This window comes from Spermophilus citellus (genome assembly GCF_964194105.1).
Source record: "Spermophilus citellus genome assembly, chromosome: 4".
Taxonomy (NCBI): Eukaryota; Metazoa; Chordata; class Mammalia; order Rodentia; family Sciuridae; genus Spermophilus; species Spermophilus citellus.
This window is the reverse complement of record NC_138185.1, coordinates 57,597,033-57,620,880: the sequence shown is the minus strand read 5'-3', so window position 1 is coordinate 57,620,880 and position 23,848 is coordinate 57,597,033. Positions and strand designations below refer to the sequence as shown.

Below are 23,848 nucleotides of genomic sequence, written 5' to 3'. Positions count from 1 at the left end.
CATTTTCCCTCAGCACAAATTTCCCTGCCTAGGAAAACAGTACTAATATAGTAATCTGAAAGTCCGTGTGATGAAAGCGTGTGTCACCATGTGCAAACTGTGAAATGTAATTGAAAGTAAAATGTTTAATTAAAATGGACATTTCTAAGCATGCTTCTGGCAGCAGCCATCTTGCTGAAAAATTATATTTGTTACACCGGCAACCTGGGAGAATAGTTCAAGAGATGGAGAATGCCAGGTCCCATCCAACAGTAAATGGAGTGAAAATCAGAAAAAGACTTGAGGGTTGATCCTTTACTTACAGAGCATGTCCCCAGCACATGAACCCTGGTGCACACCAGTCAGAACCACAGAACCTGCCACACATAGCCATCCCAGAGTCAATATTCATTATAACCAAACATCCTCCTCCTTCCAATAATTGTTCTTTTCACTCGTGTCAGCAAGTTTTCTCAGCAACTGGGCTTTCAGATGCTGCGCGGCTTTTGTACAGACTGAAATGTGAGGATGCTCTACATCTCCACAGTTATTTCTCCTTTGAGACCACAGGGTCCTTTTTTTTTTTCTCCTCTCATAAAAGCCCCAGAGCCCAGATACTCTGCAGATTCGAGTGGACCTGAGCTCCACTGATGTTTTCTGTTCAAATGGGAGAACAGAATTTGAAAACAAATTTCTGTGTCATATCTAGAGGGCAGCTCTCCTGTAGGAAATTCAGGTGTCAAAGAATATTTAGCCCAAACTGGGCAGGTATAGTCATTAAGTGTCCCAGTTCCAGAACGTCTCCTTACAGAAAATATTTCTCTGACATTTTATAAAGGGGCAAGAGAGAAAAAGCTCTTTTCCTTTGCATCTTCCACTTTAGCCTTTTAAACTTCAGAGATCAATAGTAGCAGATAAAATGTTAGGATAGAATTTGTGCATTCCTTCATAAAGGCAAAAGTTCCAACTTTTACCCCTATTTTTCAATTATATTAGGCTCACATGAATTGTTTTTATTTCTACCATCTCTGGAATCTCATTACCATCCCTTAAAGTGAAAGAATTAAAAAATAAATAAATATATACATAAAAGGTCTGCAAACCTGAAACCCATTAAAACAAAGGATGGAGGGGAAAAAAATCAAAGGATCTAATCACTGTTCTATAATTCATGATTTGGATATTAAAACAACTCTCATTGTCTAGATCCGGCAACCATGGAATGCGATCATTGTTTTCCTATCTGACCTTGTTTAGGGAGCTCTTTCTCTATAATATGCTCTTTATTGCCCAAGGAATGCTCTTTGAATTTACTTTCTTTATGGAGTGATTATAAATCTTCATGACATCCCTAATGATTCATCTCTTTTGGTGCTGGGCAGAGGGATAACCATTTCTACACTGCACACATTTCATTTAAGGTGAAACCAGGAGATTTATCAATCAGCACAGGATTTCCAGGCATAAGCTAAACAATAACCATTTATCCCCCTCCATAAACACATTTAACTTCCCTACACTTTCTGCCTGAAATGTCCCATAAACTTTAAAGAAGAGATTGCTTTTAATTTGTACATGATCTAAACCACTATACTTTCTTCTGGGGAATTTTAACCTTAGCCATACTATGGAAATATTTAGAGACTATTGAAATACACACTAGATTATTTCATGTGTCTTTGAAAAAAACAGACTACTTAATTGGAACTCTGACTAGTGGTTGTTTTCTGAGATTTGCTATTTACCATTAGAAATAAAAAGACTTCATAATTTTAAGAACATTAACAAGGGATCAATCTTTTTCTTATGTGGGGGTTCATCTTGGAAAGCCTACTGTCTCAGTTATGAGTGTTATTGACCATATTCTTAAGGCTGCAATCCCAGATTTCAGTGGCTCTGGTCAGGTGTTCATCATGAATGCAAAAATTTCCCTGAATCTCAAAGGATAACTTTTCCTCCTAAAATGTTTGTTGGATTGAAATATTTTACCAGTGATATGTAGTTTTGTAAATCAATGGTGTTTGCTTCAATCAAAGGTTCCATCTCCACAGTCTTGTGAAAACAGAAAACTACATGAACAGATTACAAACCTACACAGGAGAAGCCAACACTGGGAAAAATGCTTTCTGCAAAAATACTTTTGAACTTCAGAGGATGAAAAACATGCTCAGTCCATGGAGCTGGAAGAAATGGAAGATTTTTTTTTCAGACATATGTAGAACATTTGTTTCTGTTTTATTTCTGCTGTCATAATATGATGGTTTTATTCAGTTTTTAAACATGCTTCAGCTGGAAACACTACATCTTTAAATCAGGCAACCCTGGCTTCAGTGTGAATTCCCCTGCCGCTCTCCCTCACCTTACCCAGGTGCATGTTAAATCAGTATTAATGACAATATCATTCTTGTGCAGTCATCTCCTGCCTGCAATTTGGTTTTAATTACCCGCCACGTTGTCTTTCCCCCTCACTGACAGCCATTAAATAGGGAATGACACCGGAGCCATAGTTGTGTGGAATATTCACTTTGCCAGATCGCAGCCCCATCATAAAGCAGGCTGCAGTGCCTCCTAGTGGCAAAGGTCGGAAATGGACGAAACCGAAATTTTCGATCTCGCAAGCACTTTTGAGGTTAACTCGGAGATCCTGACAGAGTTTGAATTGGAACAAATATATTTAAAGAAGAAAAAGAAAATTAACAACCACTTACAGGTTAAGGAATAATAATAATTTGGTAAGATGTTATTTAAATTGAAATATTACAATAAACCAATGCACTATTTATGGCTTATCTGACCAGTGGGAATGGTGAAAAAGGAGAGATCAAAGACAACAAATTTGTCATAGAAAATGTAACCGAGGAAAGTTCTTTAGGAAAAATTCAACGAGGGTGAGCTGAAAAGTGAGCTACAGAATCTCTCTACTCTTTCTTCTGTTTTTATTAATGCCACAACAAGAGTTTAGAGTTTTATTTTTACTTTTGCTTTTTTTTTTCTTTTCCTTTTTCCCTCCACGTTACAAAATCTCTTAATTTCATGTGACCTAAGAACATTCTTTTAACCTGAGTACATACCTTGCAGGAACCAGTGTCTTTTTGTGCAACTATGCAGTTCCTAAGTGTTTTTTTTCTTTTTAAACAAAGATTTCCTTTAAACAGGAGTTTCAAATTGAAATTGTTTGTCCAAATGTTTAAGTTAGACCCTATACAGATGCTCTGAATTGAAGATGTTCATCATATGTAATGGCCATCACATATTGTGTCTTTTAAATTTTTGGTTAAAATAAATCTGAAGGCATGTGCATTTCACAGAAAACACATCAGACCTTTTGCACTATAAATTAGAAACATTGCTTATAAACAATACATCACAGTGTACTTGGGCAGGGAAAGCACTAGTGAGGAATCACATTCAGTTTTTACTCTGATTTTTCTCCCTGCCAACTTCTACTTGATTTGAAGGTTGTGGGTCCACGGGATGCTCTTTCACAATTGCTAACGCTATGTTTTCTAGCTTCTTTCAACAAGCGTAATTACTCATTTTACGTGCTGCTAAATGAGAGTTATAGCTAACTGCTTTAATTAGAATTTTAACCATACATAGCATATACAATAACTTGCACATACATTTATTGTGCACACTTATGCTTATATGTGCATGTTTATAAGAACCCAGACATAAAATGAAGATACTGATAATTACTGTTTCTCTCAGCCATTCCTCATTCTCCAAACTAGCAGGGCAATGTTAAACATCAATTCATTTGTGGTTATGGCTGCTTCTTTTGTAAATATTTTTTCTGTATTTACATTTAAAAAATTAATATGAAACAGTGTCGTTTCTTGAAGAAAATGGAAGTACTGAATAGTAAATTAAAATAATGTTAATTATACTGGTTGGAACTTGGTCATAAATTAAAAAAAAAAGATTTTGAAGAAAGAAATTTTTTGCTCAATGAGAAATATTGCTCCACAAATTATTTCCAGTACCTCTGAGAGCCAAAAGTTCTTCTGATAACTGAAAGAGTAAAAATATTATTGTCTTTAATATTTGAAACTTCACATATTTTTTAACGGGAAGGTGTGCTCATTTGATTCGTGCTTTTCTTCCATAGAGAACAATATTTGGTTTGCATACATTGCCTATATTAATTTATTATTTAAGGATATTTTGCATCCTTAAATAACAGCTAGGAAAAATTGTTATTCTTTCCAGACAGAAATGGGAAGCTTATAAACACAATGATAAAGGCTTAATCTCTGATATGGCTTACATATATTGGTTTACAGCTATATTGAGTCCAGTTAGACTGATTTTTTTTCTTTCCTAATATGAAACTTGATGCTGGGAAATCTGATAAGTGAATTTCATTTCCCTGGAAATTTATTGCTTCTATATCCAAGTGCAAAGAAATATCACAAGTAAAAACAATGAGGAGTCTGTAAGGACAGCATTAATGAGGGCCACTCTGTTCTCACAGAGATTCTGCCGTTGGGGGGGGGTATTTCAACTATTAAAATTGCAAGACATGCTATTCCTTTTATAATCGATCATCATTCCCTTTTGGCTGACTGGTGTAATAGCAAATCAGCATGTTCTCTAGCATGTGAGATCAAGAAGGTGACCACTGTAAGTGAGGAGAGGGAGTCGGTGTGCCATTTCCATGGTACTTGGGCAGAGAAGCAGTTGAGTACCTTTGGTGAGGCAGCGCCAGCCCTGGCAGCCCTGCTGACCAGCACACCTCACAGCTCTGCCCCGGAGCCCCGGCCCCTTCTCATTCCTGCAGTGTGCTTTGCATGTTCTGTTCACCACTCCATTGCCTCTGCCCAGTGCCTGCTATATTACAGATGGGATGACAGAAGCTCCAGAACTTTTTAGAGAGCAAACAGTTTCATTAAATTAATTAAGTCAATGACTAAATTGTCGAGCAACTGTAAAAGGCTAGACATCATGGAGCCACACCATAATGATGTTAGTGATATTTATTGAGGGTCCTCTGTATGCTAGATTCTGCACATGTAGTATCTGAGTGTATACTGACAGCGGATCCAAGAGGGATGTTGGATGATGACTAGGAAGTGCAGAGGCTTAATCAAGATGTGACCACCACCGAGACTGGAGTTGGGGTGTTAGGAGATTTCCTTCATTCGCCTGACTATGAAGTTCATACAGGTTTTTTTGTTTAATTTTGTCTTGTATTTTTAAACTAAATTGTGGTTGTTGATTTCAAGATGCTTAGGCTCCCAATTTGCATTTGTTAAAAATGATAAATAATGTGCTATCTGGCATACATGATAGGTGATATATATTAGTAAGGTTGAAGCTCTCTTGATGGGGAAGAAAGTCTCTATCTGTTAGATATGTCAGGGGATCCACTATGAACAACTGGAGTGGCACAGTCTGGTTGTGACAAGGTATAGGATGAAAGTATTCTGGGGGGGTAGAGACAGAATTGTGGTCACCTTGAGAAAATTTGCATACTTGCATATACACACATAAAATGGAATATAGAGACATGTTATGTGGAATCATAGAAAATAACTCAGTCTCAGGGCTGGGGATATAGCTCATTTGGTAGAGTGCTTCCCTTGCATACACAAGGCCCTGGGTTCAATACCAAGCACCACCAAAAAAAAAAAAAAAAAAAAAAAAAAAAAAAAAAAAAGTAGAAAATAACTCAGACTCATTGAATATATTTTTTTTTCTTTAAGACAGTATCTTTTTGAATTGAATAAAATTAGGCAAGCTTCTGCAATGCAGGACTTCTCAGTACCTTTAAAATACAAAATGAATAACTTAGAGTAACTTAGTATTTCCCAAACAAATTTGATCTCAGAAATTTAATCTGTCCCCACCACACCCCAGAATACTTTCATCCTGTCAGGATAATTTTATAAACACAATGTAGCAAATGCTAGGAGAGGAAGTAAAATTAGAATATGTTTACAGGAACCTTTAGATTTAGGTAGTAGATTAAGACAGACTTTCCTCTGTAGGCAATGAAAAGACACCAAGACTCTTTGCAAGAGGAGATGATTTCTTCTATCATGTTAATGATATTTCCAATCTCCAGGGTTGAGACAGCAAGAGTAGCATATTCTCAAACACTGTGGGGCCAAACTTGTCAAAACAAATACTATACACTTCCTTGTTGTTTCAGATCGTCAGCAAGCATGTGCTTTGTGGTACTGAGTTGCTGGAATTCATCCAGACACTGTGGTTGGAAATAACCCACGCTTTACAGGTTTTAGGGAGTACTGGGCTGATATTTTAATCTTGCTGAGTATTCAGGAGAGCAAATAAAAGGAGCTGGTGTAGATGAGTAATCAAAGCCTCTTGCAGGTTTTCAAGCACATATGGCGTCTCACAAGAAGGAAGCAGAAAGTGTGAACCCAGAAGAGAACCAGGGCTCACTTGGGGAATACTCAGAGACTTGTTGCCCCAAAGGTTTGGAAGGTTCCATCCAGACTGCTCCCCAGAAGATAATTTTCTAAACATTGCACTTTCCAGGTTAGATTTCTAAGGGCTTTCAAGAGAATAGAAATGCAGCGTAGGATTTTATCCTAATGATCTTACCAGATACAGCACTGTATTGATGCTTAGGCACCCACTGGACAGCAAAGGCTCTGTCTGTGCCACCCACTCTTCTAAGTACCTCCAACATATCTGAAAACACAGTTCTGAACATGGCCTCAGAGTAAAGCTATATCATCACCTTTGTATTAGTAATTACACAAGTAAGTCCAAAGGGTTGAATTGCTTGCCAAGATTTTACAGTGTGGTTGGTTAGAGTTAGCTGGACTTGACTGCAATCAGGAATAGCTGGGGCTGGACCTTGTGAGCTAGCCTTGAACTTGGATGGTTTGATGTGGGTACCTTCCCCTCAATTATACTGCTATCCAGCCATGTGCTGGTTAAGGACATGGTTTACAAATACATCCTTTTCATTTCTACTTCTGTAACATGACATCAATAAAAATAAACAGATTTATTTATCTACTAATGCACTATATTGCCCATTTGTTTATCTCATTTAATTCTTGCAACTATTCTACAAGGCAGGAAGACAATTTAGCCCCATTAAATATGTGAAAAAAACTAAAGCATGGAAGTGTTCCTTCCTATGGCCAAGCTCACAGGACTAGTAAAAGGTAATTCTCGAATACAAGCCTGGGTCCAACTCCAGACAGAGTCGTCATTATTACTTATTCTATTCAATTGTACCCTCTGGAAATCTGTATATTTGATACATTACAGATGAAAATCACAGATCACATCTTGCATTGGTGGCTGTAGATTTCTTTCCTCCAATTAAAGAAATATATGGAAAAATAGTTAATGGTTCACAGAACCCAGAGCATTGGTGAGCCAGGCAGGTATATCTATTGTTCACCCACAAAACTCATTATGGCCTTTAAAAATTGTTCTTTTTTTCATTCTCTTCTTTCAAAAATAAAGTTCCAAATAAACAAGAATTATACATGAATGTTTTTCCTGAAAGTCAAACACTAATGAGTCTCAATTGCCCTATTTGTAGTATTTTTTTTTAACCTGTATTGATCAAGGCAATTGAAAGAAAATAGATGTGCAAGAATGGCAGGTTATATATAATAATATACTACTTGAGAACTTTAAAAATTGAAAATTGGAAACATCACAATCAAAATGAAAGATTCTTACACCCAAATGATTTCTTATGTTGTCATTTTTCTTTGAAGAAATAAATTGAATATTTCTGTACGAACTCTTTGTTACAAAAGGAATTACTAAGTCAATACTGTGTGTAATTTATCTCTTGAATTAAACATTTCAACGATTTGTAATGAGGTCTCTCAATTTTCTCATGTCCTTGACAGAGTTTTCTCCAAATCATTTAAAATATGGGCATGGTGTTCTCAGATTATGATTTTCCCATCTATAATAAGGATAACATCATAAGTCAATATTTCCCAATTTTTTTAAAAATAGCTATTATTAAGTAAAATGTAATATTTTTTTTGGTCCTCCACAGATATTTTATTCCCAAGTACATTAGGAAAACTGTTGGGTGCCAGCAAAGGCTTTTACGTACTGCAAAACTTTTCAAAGTCCCTTGTGAGAGAGTTTTGTGACTTGTAGAGTGATAGTTGCCAAATTTTGAAACTCATCTCTAGAATATATATTTTTTGGTACCAGGGATTGAACCCTGAGGCACTTAAATTACTGAGCGATATTCCCAGCCCTTTATATTTGTTTATTTGTTTGTTTATTTATTTATTTGTTGGCTGTAACAGGGCCTATGTTGCTTAGATCTCAGTTGCGATGCTGGCTCTCAAGGTAGGATCTCCTGCCACAGCCTCCCTGGCCACTATGATTATAGGTATGCACCACCACACCGTGCTAGAATAATTTTAATATGTAGTATCTATTAACAGTTTATACATTACCTGTGTTTTAGAATTACCTCTACAAATGTTTGGTAGCAACTGTTCCTTGTTATATAATTTTAAGAGTAATGGAGGTAAATATAATTTGTGTTCGGGTTTGGCAAGTACTACAAAATAAGTCATCTCAAGAAAGACAATTATGTTCAATATATACAATTGAACACAGCTGCAGTCTATTCTCTACACAAAGGTTTACATACAAACTCCAGGGGAATATGCACTATTAAAACTTTCAAGTGACAGTGTCTATTTGGACTTAGAAAGTGCACAGATCTATAAGATTTTATGCGGGGAATAGAAACTCTGAGAAATTTAAGAAGGGGATTAACTGCTTTTAAAATTGTTGAAAGGGCTGGAGGAGCAAGCTCTCTCAGCAGGGATTTGAGGAATGGTTCCAAGCACTCTAAAAACATGTTGTGCCAGGAAAGCTACAAATTTCTGCAGGAATCAGGAAGGTGGCAATTTTGGGAGTTGCCTTTGGAAATATGGTAGCCAACTGCACCCAATGAAAACTAGGATCTAGGAATCTAGAAGCTGCCACCGTTACCTCTGCTGACACCACAGAAGCTAAACACTGACAGCATCAAGATTATGGCATGTAAAACGACTACATCACCTTCACTTTTCTTTAACTTGGCTTTGTCAGAAGAACCAAAATCTTCAAGAATTTCCATCTACCTAGGAATATGCTTCCAAGTTTTTAAAAATTGTTTTTCATTTGTTGGACCTAATTTGTATGCAGGAAGGTCAGAAACATAGTTTTTAGCTTTATAAGCTCTAATTCAGAGAGACACATTAACAAGAGTTAATAAGAAAAGTGGAGGGCCATTTTTAACTTAGTCAATGAGTTCAATGCATGACAAATTCAGTTCTGGATGGTGCTTGCCAATGGAACTGGGAAATCCATGTGTTGCTTCCTATGATGGCAAAGGAACCCTTAGATCAGCCCCTGTTTAAGCAGAGAGGTTATCGCTAAATAGATGGTGGTAATGAGATTCTTGAATAATAATGGGACATTAAAACTCATGCTAGCAGGAGAGCTCTACATTATTGGAAAATAGATATATCTGGTGAAACATTTGTAATTTCTCAGAAATACTATGATTTTTATGGCTTATGTTAAAATAGCACTAAGAACAAAATATGGAAGGGGAACATTTAAAAAGAATAATACTTTTGAGAAGGAAATTTTTTGAGATGTTTTTGGTAGTAGAAATACCAATTGAGAGATAGAAATGGAAGTGTGTTTTATGGTCCAGACTGTCCCTGGTTGGACAACACAGGAAAATATATATATGTCTTAGAACACATTTTAACTTAAAGTACATTATGCTGACTTTTCTCACTGATCTTTGGAGATCAGACTTCTCTGTTTCTTTTCATATGATTTTCACTTTTTTGTTTCCTACTTGAATTGTTTGCTTACCAAGTCAATTATGTTTGTTTCCAAAGGTTTTTACACCAGTTGAATTTGCTTATCCTCCAACTAATTTATAGATTTAATCAAAACTCACCACTCTTTTGCAAAACATGTTGATGAATGAAAATTAACATTCAGAAACTTTTTAAAATTTTTCACTGTAATGTTGGCATAAAGTGTATCCCTACTCTTCCTATAATTCTTAGTTTCAATGTTTGTAAGTGCAGAAAGAACTTTACACTAGTAAACAAAAGAGAGGGACATCTTTTCTAATTTTTAAAAATTGTACTTAAAAATACAACATGAAATTTAAAATCTTAGCCATTTTAAATGTATAGTATTACTTAAATAATTAAATAAATTCAATATTTAAATATGTAGTATTAATGATATGTACTTGCTGTGCAATAGATTTCTGGAACATTTTCAGCTTATAAACCTAGAACAATATGTTCTTTTCTACTCCCCCTAAGCCTCTGACAACCTTCCTTCTGCTTTCTTTTTTTTTTTTTCAGAGCTTGACTCTTTCAGATACTTCTAACAACTGAAATGATGCAATATTTGTATTTTTGCCAGTGGCTTATTTCACTTAGCTTAATGTCCTAAAAGTTCATTTATAGTTTAGAATATGATAGAAATTCCATCTTTTTAAAGGTAGGATAATGTTTGGTTTTGTATATATACATTGCTTTTTCTTCCATCCATATATCTGTGATAAACTGTTGTTTCTTCTACCTCTTGGCTATTGCAAAAATACTCCAATGAATAAGGACATGCAAATATCTCTTTTAAATTCTGTTTTCAGTTCTTTTGAATAACACACCAGGAGTGGAATTGCAGGATTATATAATGATTCTGTGTTAATTTTTTGAGAAAAACCTCATATTGTTTGCCATAGCAGGAGCACCATTTACATTCCCATCAACAGTGCACAACGGATCTAATTTCTCCAAAGCTTCACCAATATTTTTGTTATTATTTTTTCTTGTTTTATTTTGTTTGCATAATGGCATGTTAATAGGTAATATCTTGTTCCAATTTTGATTTACATTTCCCTAATGATTAGTAATGTTGAATATCCATTCATATCCTCACTAGGCATTTCTATGTCTCCTTTAAAGAAATGTCTGCTAACTCCTTTGCACATTTTTAATTGAATTACTTTTGCTGTGGAGTGGTAGGAATTCTTTATTATGTAGTTTCAATACTAACCCTTTTTTCATATTTGCAGTTTGCAAGTATTTTCCACAGTTTGCCTTTTTGCCCTGTTGATTTTTTTCCTTTGCTGAACCTAAGTGTTCTAAATTCCATGGTCTCATTTGTCTATTTTTGCTTGTGATTTCAGTTCTTTTGGTGTCATATCCAAGAAAACATTGCTAAGGCCAAAGTCCAGGAGCCTTTCTCTTATGTTTTCTAGTAGGAGTTTTTGTGGTTTCAGTTCTCACATTTAGATCTTTAATTCATTTGGTGATAATTTTTATATATGGTGTAAGGTAAGTGTTCCATTTCATTTTTTTTTTCATATGGATATACAACTTTTCTTTTGCATGAAGGCACATATAGTACTACTTATTGTGAAAGGTTAAAAATCTTGAGAACTGTTTGCTAGTCTTGTTCCCAGAATGTGCTGTCCCCAACTGCCAAACTGCAGAATGTACTCCCTTACCCGGTTGCATGCAAACCGTCCACTTGCCCTGACCCATCAATGAACTTCCCTCCCTGCCCTCTCCAAGGAAAGTATATAAGCTCTGCTTAAGCTGTTCTCAGGTCTCTTTGCTCTATTCAAGTGAGCTCTGAGCCCCAGAATGCTGGACCCCCAATAAACCCTTTGCTGTTGCATGAGACAGTCTCTTGGTGGTCTCTTCCTCCAACGCTCGCCCGACTTTTACATCTGGAGGTTCCACCAAGATCCGGCAGCGGCGGACAAAAGACCCCCAATGGGCTCCTCTCGGGGTAAGTAAGGCGCCTCTTTCTGATTTCTGGTTTCAGGTTTCAGGTTTTCAGGTTTCAGGTTAGGGCTTGGCAAAATGGCTGTTGGTGAAGAGCGTGAGCTCTCTCCGACGGTAGCTGACAGACGTGTCACAGAGCCACAGGCCACATCCCTGGGGGACGCCCCAGAGGACTCAGGAAATCGAGGAACAATAGTCTCCTCGACTCGGTGATATTTTGTTTCGGATTCGGTATTGCCAGCCCATCGGGTTTTGCTGGCTACTCAGTCCTGGTCTCAGTGTTGGACATCTATTGCCTGTCTTTATTGTCTTGTCTTGTCTGTGTCGTGTGTCGTTGCTTTCACTGTTTGTGTATCTTTCATTATGGGACAGAGCACTTCAACGCCTCTGTCCCTGACCCTTGATCACTGGACCAAATTCCGCTTAAGGGCTCAGAATCTTTGTTTTTCAGTAAAACGCCAGACCTGGCAAACTCTCTGTGCCTCAGAATGGCCCACCTTGGGAGTCGGATGGCCCCAAGAAGGATCTTTCTACTTCCCACTAATTCAAAAATCAGAGATATTGTCTTTGTCTTTCAACCGGGGCCACATAGCCATCCAGATCAATAGCCGGATATCTTAACTTGGCAGAACCTCTGCGAATCTCCTCCTCCATGGGTGAAGCCTTTCCTTGTCCCTGCCCCCGCTCCTACTGCTTCCCCCACGATTTTATTTCTCAAACCCTCTGCTCCTCCTTCTCCTCCTCCACCCTCTGTTCTCCCTGAGTCTCAAGATTTGACTCTACTGGACTCTCCTCCCTCTCCTTATCCCCTGCCCTAGTCCCCCAACCCCCAACACCCTCTAAGTGATTCCCCTGCTGCTGACTCAGCCTCTCCGCCATTGGAGGAAGCTGAGCCGGCTTATCCCATCTTTAGCTTCTTTGCTCAGAGGATATTGTTTGACATTAATTAGGGAGGCTGAGGTTTTTAACTCCACTGTTATTGGAGGTTGTTTCACGGCTAGGCCTAACCCAGCAGTTTCTGCCCAGGCATCTGGGTAATCTGTTATCCATTTCTGGGGTAGCTTGCCTGTTTGATTAGTCTTGGGGGGTGTGAAGAGTTGACGTTCATCTTCTATTGATATAGTTAAAGCCATGACTATAGGAGTTTTTACTGAAGGATTTAGAAATTCCATTTGGGGGCCTTCAGGGTTAAAAGTTATTCTGGCCCGGAGCTTGGTGAGCAGATTTATGCCCATCAATGGGGCTGGGCATTCTGGGATCACTAGGAAGGAGTGATGGACTTTTCTTTTCCCCAGGTCCATGGTCCTCTTAGTTGTCCAAGCCCAATATTACTGCCATTAGCCCTTTGAACTAGAGACCTTTTATTTGATAGAGGGCCCAATGGGGCCTTAAGGGCTGAGTATACTGCCCCTGTATCCACTTCAAAGTTTACTGGGGTCCCCTCCACTTCAAAAGTTACCCTGAGTTCAGGGAGGGGATTTGAGCCCCGACTTTCTTAGTCATCCTCCAGAGTCAGAATGGCTGGCTGGCATGGCTGTTTCTTTCTAGGGCACACTTTGGCCCAGTGTCCTTTTTCTTTACAGTAGGCACATTGTTCTGAGGCCAGGGGTGGCCTCTGGCATGGGCCCAGGTATCTCTTCCTGTCTCCCTGTTTCTTAATTTCTGGCCTATTTGTTGTTGTGACCAGGACCTTAGTCAATGCCTTAGTCTGTCTTTTGCTTCTTTCATCCTCCCTTTGCTCCCTTTCTTCCTCAGTTTCTCTCTTATAGTATACCTTCTCGGCTTCTCTGACTAAACCTCTCAAAGTCATATCTTGTAATCCATCTAAGCGTTGTAACTTTCTTTTAATATCCAGGGCAGCTTGCCCAATAAAGGCCATCGTGACGGATGCCTTTTGATGCTCTGCCTGAGGATAGAAAGGAGTATATCTCCTATATGCCTCCATAATTCTCTCTAGAAACATAGAGGGAGATTCATCAGTCCCTTGAATAATTTCTCTTACCTTGGCCAAATTAGTCGGTCGCCTAGCGGCCGCTTGGAAACCCACTATTACAACCCGATGAAAAGTGGACAGATGCTCCCTACCTTCAAAGGTGTTGGGGTGCCAGTTGGGTCAGTTCAAGGGGAAGTTGGCTTTGATTATGTTTGGAAGTTGTGTCGGTCGCCCATCTGTACCGAGGATATTTTTTCTAGCTTGCAGGAGGATTCTCTCTCGTTCCTCTGTGATGAAGAGAGTGCCTAGGAGTTGTTGGCAGTCATCCCAAGTAGGGTGGTGTGAAAACATCAGTGACTCAACCAGACCTGTGAGCTGGGTGGGGTCCTCGGAAAAAGGGGGATTGTTATTTTTCCAGTTATATAGGTCTGAAGAGGAGAAAGGCCAATACTGGTAGGCTTGCATTTCTCCCCCATGGCCATCGTCAATCATTGGCCCATAGGGACGGAGGGGGAGTATCACGGGGGCTTCAGGGTTTTTAATCATTTGCTGCCGGCGAGTTCCTTTAGCCGGGCCAGCTCCCTCCAGGGTAAAGGGGCTGTGTGTGCCGCGGGGGAGTCATCTGGAGGGTGCTGGGCCCTATAAGGCCCCATATTCAGAAATATCTGGCCTCAGGGGTCCTAAGGCCCTATCAGTCGGCCTGGAACACTCCCCTGCTACCAGTAAAAAATCCAGGAACTGGGGACTATCGCCCCATTCAAGACCTAAGAGAGATCAACAACAGAGTGCAGGACATTCACCCCACAGTACCTAATCCGTACAATCTGCTTAGCACTCTGAACCCTGAGAGAAAATGTTATACTGTTCTGGACTTAAAAGATGCTTTCTTTTGCTTGCCTCTGCATAAAGATAGTTGCTGTTTGCTTTCGAGTGGGTAGACCCAGAAACCGGAACATCTGGTCAACTAACTTGGACCAGACTCCCACAGGGGTTCAAAAACTCCCCCACTCTCTTTGATGAAGCCCTCCACAGAGATCTCAACAACTTCAGAACTACGCACCCCGAAGTCACCCTGCTTCAATATGTGGATGACCTGCTACTGGCAGCCGACACCAAGGAAAACTGTGAGTCTGGGACCCAAACACTATTATCCGAGCTTGCTCAACTCGGGTATAAAGCTTCTGCCAAAAAGGCCCAAATTTGCCAGCAAGAATTAATCTTCCTGGGCTATTCCCTTAGGGGCAGTAAACGATGGCTCACTGAGCCCAGAAAACAAACCATTGTGCAGATACCACCCCCATCTAACAGGAGGGCAGATGAAGAGGCTAAATTGACAGCCCTAAACGGAGTAACCATGTTAACACTTTCCACACTGGGGGAACATAAGTCAGGAGATTTAACTACGTCGGAGCACCCCGACAACTTAACATCTAAGGACACGGACACTGAACTCCTCCACTTCACTGAGCCTAGCCTGCAATTTCAGAAAGCCCTACACTACATTAAAAATGTACATCAACTCACTCACCTTGGTTCAAAGAAACTGCAGGCATTCCTGAAAGATCAAGAACAGAGTTTTCCACTAACTGACTCACAGCGAAAGGAAATAGCTGAATGGGTAACAAAAGCCTGTCGGGTCTTTCAATTGGTTAGTGCTTACCCTTCCAAGCTTCCTGCAGGAAAGCACCTACGAGGAACCAGACCAGGACAATTCTGGGAAATGGACTTTACTGAAATTAAGCCAGCAAGGTATGGACTTAAATATCTCCTAGTCTTTGTAGATACATCTTCAGGATGAATTAAAGCCTTCCCCACAAAAATAGAAACGACACAAATGGTGGTCAAGAAGATCCTGGAAGATATTTTTCCAAGATACGGCCCACCTAAGGTAATAGGGTCTGATAATGGACCAGCGTTCTTGGCCCAGGTAAGTCAGGGGTTAGCCAGGACCCTGGGGATTAATTGGAAGTTACATTGTGCTTATAGACCACAGAGCTCAGGACAGGTAGAAAGAATGAATAGAACCATTAAAGAGACCTTAACGAAATTAAGCTTAGAGACCGGCATAAAAGATTGGACTATGCTCCTGCCTTATGCACTGTTTCATGCAAAAAAATACTCCCTCTGTTTCGTTGTGTAACCTCACCCCCTATGAAATTCTCTATGGTGCCCCTCCTCCAGTAAGGGACCTAACCCCAACTCTAAGACCTAAGGATTCCTTTCACACCCCCTTGCTTGACAGACTTAAAGCTCTTAAAAGAACCCAGCGATACCTAAGAAAACAGCTGGCCACTGCCTACCAATCTGGGGACGAAAGGACTCCACACCAATATCAACTGGGAAACTTTGTCTACATAAGATGAGATCAGGTGTCATCCCTGGAACCCCGCTGGAAAGGACCATACCAGGTGCTACTTATAACACCTACAGTGGTAAAGGTAGACAGAATGACTTCCTGGATCCATGCCTCTCATCTCAAGCCTGCACCCTGTCCAGACTCTGGCTGGAAACTGAAAAAGACTGGTAACCCTTTCAAATTGCATATTCACCATGTGGATAGGGCTATAGACTCTCCCCTTGACCACCAGTAGTCCTAACCCTCATCAGCCCGTTCAGCAGCAATGGCTGATCACAAATCCTACTGGACAAGAAGTATGGTCTATCTCACATACAGCCCCCTTAGGGACCTGGTGGCCATCTCTCCACCCAGAAATTTGTCAGCTGGCTATAGGTCTTTCCTATTGGGATATCCCTGATGAAGAGGATCCCACTAAAATTCCATTAAATCCCTTCCATACCATAGATAATAAAAACAAACATTATGGATGTAGGGACACGTGAGCCAGATGGAGGTTGGCTAACCTAGATTACTATGTTTGCCCGGCGGACTATCGAAGCCACAAACAGTCACGGCTGTGTGGAGGAAAAGCCGACTTCTTCTGTAAGTCATAATGATGTGAGCATACAGGGACTGCCTAATGGAACCCAAACTCCTCATCAAATTCAGTACACAGCATTGGCCATATAACCAATTAGATAACCCAAACCGATGGCCCCCAGAGGGGTCTCTAGATCCTCAAATTCTGCGTGACCTTTTTAACTTCTGCAAGTGCTCAAAAGGGTGGAAGGAGATTCCCCTATGTGGAGGCCTTTTCCCTCCTTCGCTCACATCCTAAATTATGCTTCTCCAATATATCCTCACCCTCAGCCTTCTGCTCCAGACTCTCTGCTGTCACTCCCACCTCAGCAATCTGATTTCTCCCCTCCAATTACTAGATCAAAAACCCAAACCTCTGCCGGTTCTCAGACCATTGCTCCCTTGCTGAGGTAGCAGGTACTGAAGTACCCCTCCACCCACTCACTCCTCTCTTCTCCTGTCAGTGCCCACACCGGGTCCCACCAGGTCCTCTTACCAGCTAACCCAAAGCTCAAACCAGCTGAGGAGAGCCCTCAGACCCCTATCCAAGATGTAATAAAAATGGCCTTTAAAGTTGCTTTGTCATCACTGAAAACAGGTTACTAAGAATTTAATGTCCCTCACAGGCTTTTTGGGATACTCCCTCCCGTCTTCCCCCTCTGTACCAGGCCCACAGAAAAGTCTTAACTGACCTTCTCCAGAAGTCTTCACCATGGCTGACTTTAGGACTTTCAGCAAAAGAGTCCCTATAAAAGAGTTCAGTATAGATAAACTTCCTCTTTTCATGTTGCCCTGTTCTACTTGGCCACTGGCTGGAAAAATCAGCAATCCTAAGCTAGACACCCCCTTACTAGTTTTTCACAAAATATGTAAACAAGGCCTCTGGCCTTGAGCTGGGGCTTCACAGAGATGGCTACATTTCTAAGATAAAGAAGTTACCAACTGGGCTCCATGGTAACAGCTGGCAGGGGGAGAAAAAAAAAGGGAAGAAAAAGCTCTCCCCCTCCCAGGTGTCCTTGAAAAGTTAACTTGCCCAGAACAGAGGAAAAAACAGAAACAAAAACTGCTTTTTATAAACTTCTGCAGACTGTGAACTTCTGAGCCCCTTCCCTTACATGTTGGGTACAAAATTCTGAAACTACCTAAACTTGGGGTTCAGGGGATTAATTGATTACAACAGAAGGAATGCCCTCTGAATCCAGTTGCAACCAAATAGGACTGTTTCCCTGCCTTAGGTACTATCTTAGGTGTCTTGCCTTGTCCGTCCCTGCAACAGTATAATTCTATATACTTAAACATTGTTTATGTTTTCATAAAATGGAACCTGGTGGGCATATGACACAGGATTAACTCCTTGCATTTCATGCCAGGTATTTAACAGCTCTGTAAATTATTGTGTAATGGTGCAGATGTTTCCCAGAGTGCTCTATCATGACGCAGGTTCATTTGAAGATCAAATAGGGGGGCATACAACCCGGTTCTGCTGGGAACCTGTATCCCTCACTTTAGCCATCCTATTAGGAATAGGAGTTGCTGCAGGGGTGGGCACAGGAACCACTGCCCTGGTCCGTGGGACACAACAAATGACCCAATTAGAAGCAGCAATAGACCAAAACTTAAAGATATTAGAAACCTCCATCACAGCTTTGCAGGAATCTTTAACCTCTCTCTCTGAAGTTGTTTCACAGAACAGGCGAGGGTTGGACCTCCTCTTCATGAGAGAAGAGGGCCTTTGTGCTGCATTGAGGGAAGAATGTTGTTTTTATGCCGACCATACTGGAGTTGTAAAAGAATCTATGAGTAAATTAAGAAAACCCCTTGAAGAGCGTCAGCGAGAGAGAGAGGCCCAAAAAGGGTGGTATGAGTCTTGGTTCACACAGTCCCCCTGGTTAACTACGCTTTTATCAGCCCTGGCCGGTCTTTTAATAATCCTCATATTATTGCTAACTGTAGGACCCTGTTTGCTCAACCGTGTAGTTTCCTTTCTCCAAACTCAAATTGGACAAGTTAAACTTATGGTAATCAGACAACAATATACCCCACTAGCAGACATAGAATGTGACACCCCCCAATGATCACTTTTATGATTAAAAGTAGCCAGAAGAAGAAGTGGGGAATGAAAGGTTAATAATCTTGAGAACTGTTTGCTAATCTTGTTCCCAGAATGTGCTGTCCCCAACTGCCAAACTGCAGAATGTACTCCCTTACCTGGTTGCATGCAAACCGCCCACTCACCCTGACCTGTCAATGAACTTCCCTCCCTGCCCTCTCCAAGGAAAGTATATAAGCTCTGCTTAAGCTGTTCTCGGGGCTCTTTGCTCTATTCAAGTGAGCTCTGAGCCCCAGCATGCTGGACCCCCAATAAACCCTTTGCTGTTGCATGAGACAGTCTCTTCCTTGTCTCTTCCTCTGATGCTCGCCCAACCTTTACAATTGAAAAGACTATCTTTTATTGAAAAGCCTTAGAATATTTGTCAAAGATTATCTGACCATATATGTAAGAATTTGTTTCTAGTTTCTTTGCTCTGTTTCATCAGACTACACATCTGGCTTTTTTTTTTTTTCAGTAACATATTATTTTAGTGACTGTAGTTTTACAATATGTTTTAAAATCAGGAAGTAATAGGCTTCTTTTTGTCTACAAAAGATTGCTTTGTGAATTTTGCATTTCTTCAAAAAACATTGCTATTGGAATTTCGATAGAGATTGTCTTGAATATATAGATCATATTGGATAACAGAGCATTTAAACATAACCAAGTCTTCAATCCATGAACACAGACTACTTCTCTATTTGTATCTTCTTTAACTTCTTTCAGCAACATTTTGTAGTTTCAGTGTAAAAGTTTTTTTTTTTTTTTTTTTTTTTTTTTTGCCTCCTTCATTAAGTTTCTTCCTAAGTACCTGTTTTAGTCAGCTCTTTTGCTGCTGTGACTAAAAGACCAAACCAGTAAAACTGAAGAGGAGGAAAAGTTTATTTGAAGGCTTACGTTTTCAGAGGTGAGGCAGGACATCATGGCAAAAGAGTGTGGTGGAAGGAAGCAATTCACATGATGATCAGAAAGCAGAGGGAGAGGTCTTTATTTTCCAGATACAAATATATACTCCAAAGCCAGGCACCCAATGCCTTACCTCCTCTAGCCACACCCAACCTGCTTTAAGTTACCACTCAATTAATCTCATCCAGTGATTAATTCACTAATTGGGTTAATTCACTAAAGGCTCTTGTAATCCAGTCATTTCACCCCCAAATCCTCTTGCATTGTCTCGCTCGTGAGATTTTGGGGGACACCTCACATCCAAACAATAACAGTACCTTTTTCTTTTTTGAGCTATTTCAAGTGAATTTTTTAAATTTCCCTCTTAGATTGTTAATTGTGATGTGTAGAAATGCAATTGATTTTTGGATAATGATTCTTACCTCTGCATGAAATCATCTGGTCCCCAGCTACTCATTGCTAGAAAGATTTGTAAATCACTGATCAATTACCAATCAAATCTTACTAGTTAGAAATCTGTCCAGATCTTATTTCTTCATAATCCAGTTCAGGAGATTACACATTTCTAGAAATCCATCCATTTCTTCAAAACTACTCAGTTTGTTGACATATAAATATTCATAGGATTGTCTTATGATCCTTTTTCCTGCTTTGGAATCAGTAGTAAACATTTTTTATTTCTGATTTTTGTTAATTAAGCCATCTCCTTTATTTCCCTTCAGTCTACCTAAGACTTTTTAGATTCTGTTAATTTATTCAAATAACCAACTCGGTTTCATGACATCTTTCTATGGTTTTTCCATTCTACATTGTGTTTGTTTCTTCTTTAATCCTGGGTATTTCTTTCCCCTGATGTATTTTTGTTTAGTGTTTGGGGATGGGCTGTACTGGACATGTCTGTTGGTCCAGTGGGTCTGTTGTGTTGTTCAATCTTCTCTTTCTTTATGGATCTTCTTTCTGGTTGACCTATCTCTTTTGAAAGTAGGATATTGAAATCTCCTACTATTATTGTGTTAAGGTCTTTTTCTGTCTTTAGTTTTGTCAGTGTCTGTTTCATGTGCTCTGCTATTAGGTGTGTGTGTGTGTGTGTGTGTGTGTGTGTGTGTGTGTGTATAATTATTTCATCCTTTCATTGTCAGTCTGTATATGTCTTTATATCTAAAGTGAGTCTCTTATAATCAGCACATATTTGGATCGTTTTGTTTGTTAGTTTTTAAAATTCATTCATCCACTCTGTGTGTTTTGATTTTGGAGTTTAATCATTTACATTTAAAGTAATTACCGATACAGTAGGGCTTATTACTGCCATTTTCTTGTTTTCTATATCTCATAAGGTTTTTCTTTGTTGTTGTTATTGCTCTTTTTTTCTTCTCTTGCTGACTTTCCTTGTGTTTGCAGATTGTTTTTTGTAACAACATTTTATGTCTTTTTTATTTTGTCTTACGCATTTTCTGTAGACATTTTCTTTGTGGTTACCATGGGGATCACAAAAACATCTTATAGTTATAACAATCTATTTTAAATCAATACAATTTATCCTAAATCAATGAAAAAAGAAATCATTTGCATTTCCCTCACTTTTTGTTTTTGAAGTTAAAATTACATTTTTAAAAAATTTTGTATCCTTTACCATAGTTTTTAGAGGTGTAGTTATTTTATACTTTTCTGCTTAAATTCTTTTCCTGAATTGAAATCTACTTAAGAAAACCATTACAACATTACAGAAATCTTTATTTGCTTATGTATCACTTTTACCAGAGAGCTTTATAATCTTGTATGCTTTCATGTAACCATCTCACATCCTTTCATTTCAACTTGAAAAACTCCCTTTTAGCATTTTTTGGCAAGTGAATTCTAGTTTCATTTGTCTGGTAAGGTCTTTATTTCTCCTTTATTTATAAAGTGTTATTTTTAAAGGGTAGTTTTGTCAGAAGTAGTTTTCTTATTTGGCAGGGTGATCATTTGTTTGTTTATTCGGTTGTTTGATTTGAGAACTGCGAATATCATCCATCTCCCATGTTATCTGCAAATTTTATGCTAAGAAATTCACTGACAATATCATGAGGGTTATCTTTTATGTGATAAGCCATTTTTATCTTGCTGCCATTTAGATTATTTTGACATTGTCTGTTTATCATGGTCTTTTTTAGTGTTAAACCTATCTACTTTCATCCTAGTTGAGATTTTTCAGCTTCCTGAATCTGGATTTCCATTTCCTTCTAATCTGTGTCTCTTCTTCTGGCCTCCAGGAATGCAATAATTCACACCTTTTTTGGTGTCCCTATATAATGGAGATTTTTTTCCACTTTTCCTGATTCTTTTTATATTTTGTTCTACCTTGATATTTTCAAATGACTTGTCTTATGAGTTTCCTGGTTCTATTGCTTGTTCAAGTCTACCATTGAGCTGCTCCAGGGAATTTTTCAATTCAGTTATTGCATTCTTGACTTTCAGAAGCTCTCTTTTGCTCTTTTTTATAATTTCAAATTCTTTGAGTTTTTTTTTTAATTATAATTTTGCACATCCATAATTTTCTGGACTTAGATTAGTTGTCTATCTGGTATTCTCTTGTGGCATATTCATCTTTTTTAAGAAAATCATTTTGAATTCTTTGTCAGGTAATTTATACATGTCCATTTCTTTAGGGTCAGTTTTTGAAGATTTACTTTAGTTCTTTCACTGGGACAAGTTCTCCTGTTTCTTCATAAGCCATGTTATTTGTTGTAATTTTTTTAAAATTTGAAGAAGTTTATAGAGATTGGCTTTGTAGAATTTGTGACCTTCATCAGTCAACTTGGTGAGAATTTTGTGAACCTTTCAAATTTATTATAGAAGTGCATTTTCTCTAAATTTCTGTAAGTCATCTCCAAATGAAAGAGATTTGCTCGTTTCTTTTTCAGGAGCTTATGCTCTCTCTCTCTCTTTCTTCTCTCTCTCTCTCTCTTCTCTCTCTCTCTCTCTCTCACTGTCCGTAGTACTATAAGTTTTCCAGCACTGCACATGCTGTCAAACTTTTTATTATTACTCCAGAAGCAACCAAAATATGTCAGCTCCATCAGTAAGTACTCTGAGTCCAGAGACATAAAACCCAGTGACTAGATCCTCTAAAATCGGGAACATTGTATATGCATTCCACTCTCAACTTTTAATCGCAATGGGGGGGGGAAGCTGTACATTGGGTTTAACCTCACTTCAGAGGTTGACATTCTAGGGGAGGACCTAAAGAAGATAAAATGAAATGACATTCCTATATCTATTTCCATATAACCATTCTTGGCTTTGAGCTCATCTGTGATAAGACAAATTCTAATTATTTCTGTCCTTCTCACATGGGCTTTTTGGACAGTATATTGTGATTAATCAGTGTTTCTGTGTGAAAACAAAGCTTGAGGCTTCTTATTCTGCCATCTTGCTAAGTACACTATTCTTATTATCTTTTTTTTCTAGATTTTTGTACTCATTTCTTACCTTGTTTCATTTAGCTCTCTCACACTTTATTAAACAGCATTTTTAGATAATTTACTTTCTCAGTCTTTCCAAACCATTAAATGTGGTTTATTTAAAAAAAATTCTGTTAGACATTTATCAACTATGAAAGAACTCATTCTCAGTGTTTGAGGATTTCCATGAGAGTTCAAAAGGACAAAGATATGAAGCTAGCTTTTATATAAGTGACCCTGTGTTTCTCTCCTTCCCTCTTTTCCTCCCTTGCTCTCTTTCTTCTTTTCATTCTTCATTCCTTTCTCTCTCTTCCTTCTTTCTTCCATCTTTTTAAAATCAGAACTTCATATCTAGCCAAAATATGGAAATGTAACTTACTTTGTCCAGACTTAATCTCTTTTATATAAAATTTTTTGCTTTGATAAATGGATTCAGAAAGAGATTTTATAAATAGAGACATTAAATAATATTACACATCTATTTAAAAAGTTCTTTCATATTATGCTTTGGGAATATAGTTTACTATAACAGTTTAGTCTTTAAATACAGAGAATAATTTCATTTTAGCATATCAGATGTAGTAAAGGAAACTAAATTTCACTATTTGTGGAATATTAAACATTCCTTAGGAAAAAAAATTTAGTCTACTGATAGCATCTCAATTAATAAACACATTAAGGGAACGAAGGGAATAGAATTGGAACAAAATATTCAGATTTTATTTTTCCTTAAGTCTAATTTTATTTTAAAGGCTTAATATAAAAAGTACATGTTTAATAATAAATTTG

The 23,848-nt window shown here is 38.5% G+C and overlaps 1 long non-coding RNA gene across 2 annotated transcripts in view; it reads left to right on the top strand.

The window, feature by feature from the left end:
* LOC308648359 overlaps positions 1-17,152 on the top strand; it is a 318,350-nt gene extending 301,198 nt beyond the window's left edge. For both annotated transcript variants that reach the window (XR_014021800.1, XR_014021801.1), the window contains exons 2-3: positions 15,486-15,631; positions 15,947-17,152. This is a non-coding gene — a long non-coding RNA (uncharacterized lncRNA). The remainder of the gene's footprint in view (positions 1-15,485; positions 15,632-15,946) is intronic.
* The last annotated feature ends 6,696 nt before the right edge of the window (positions 17,153-23,848 follow it).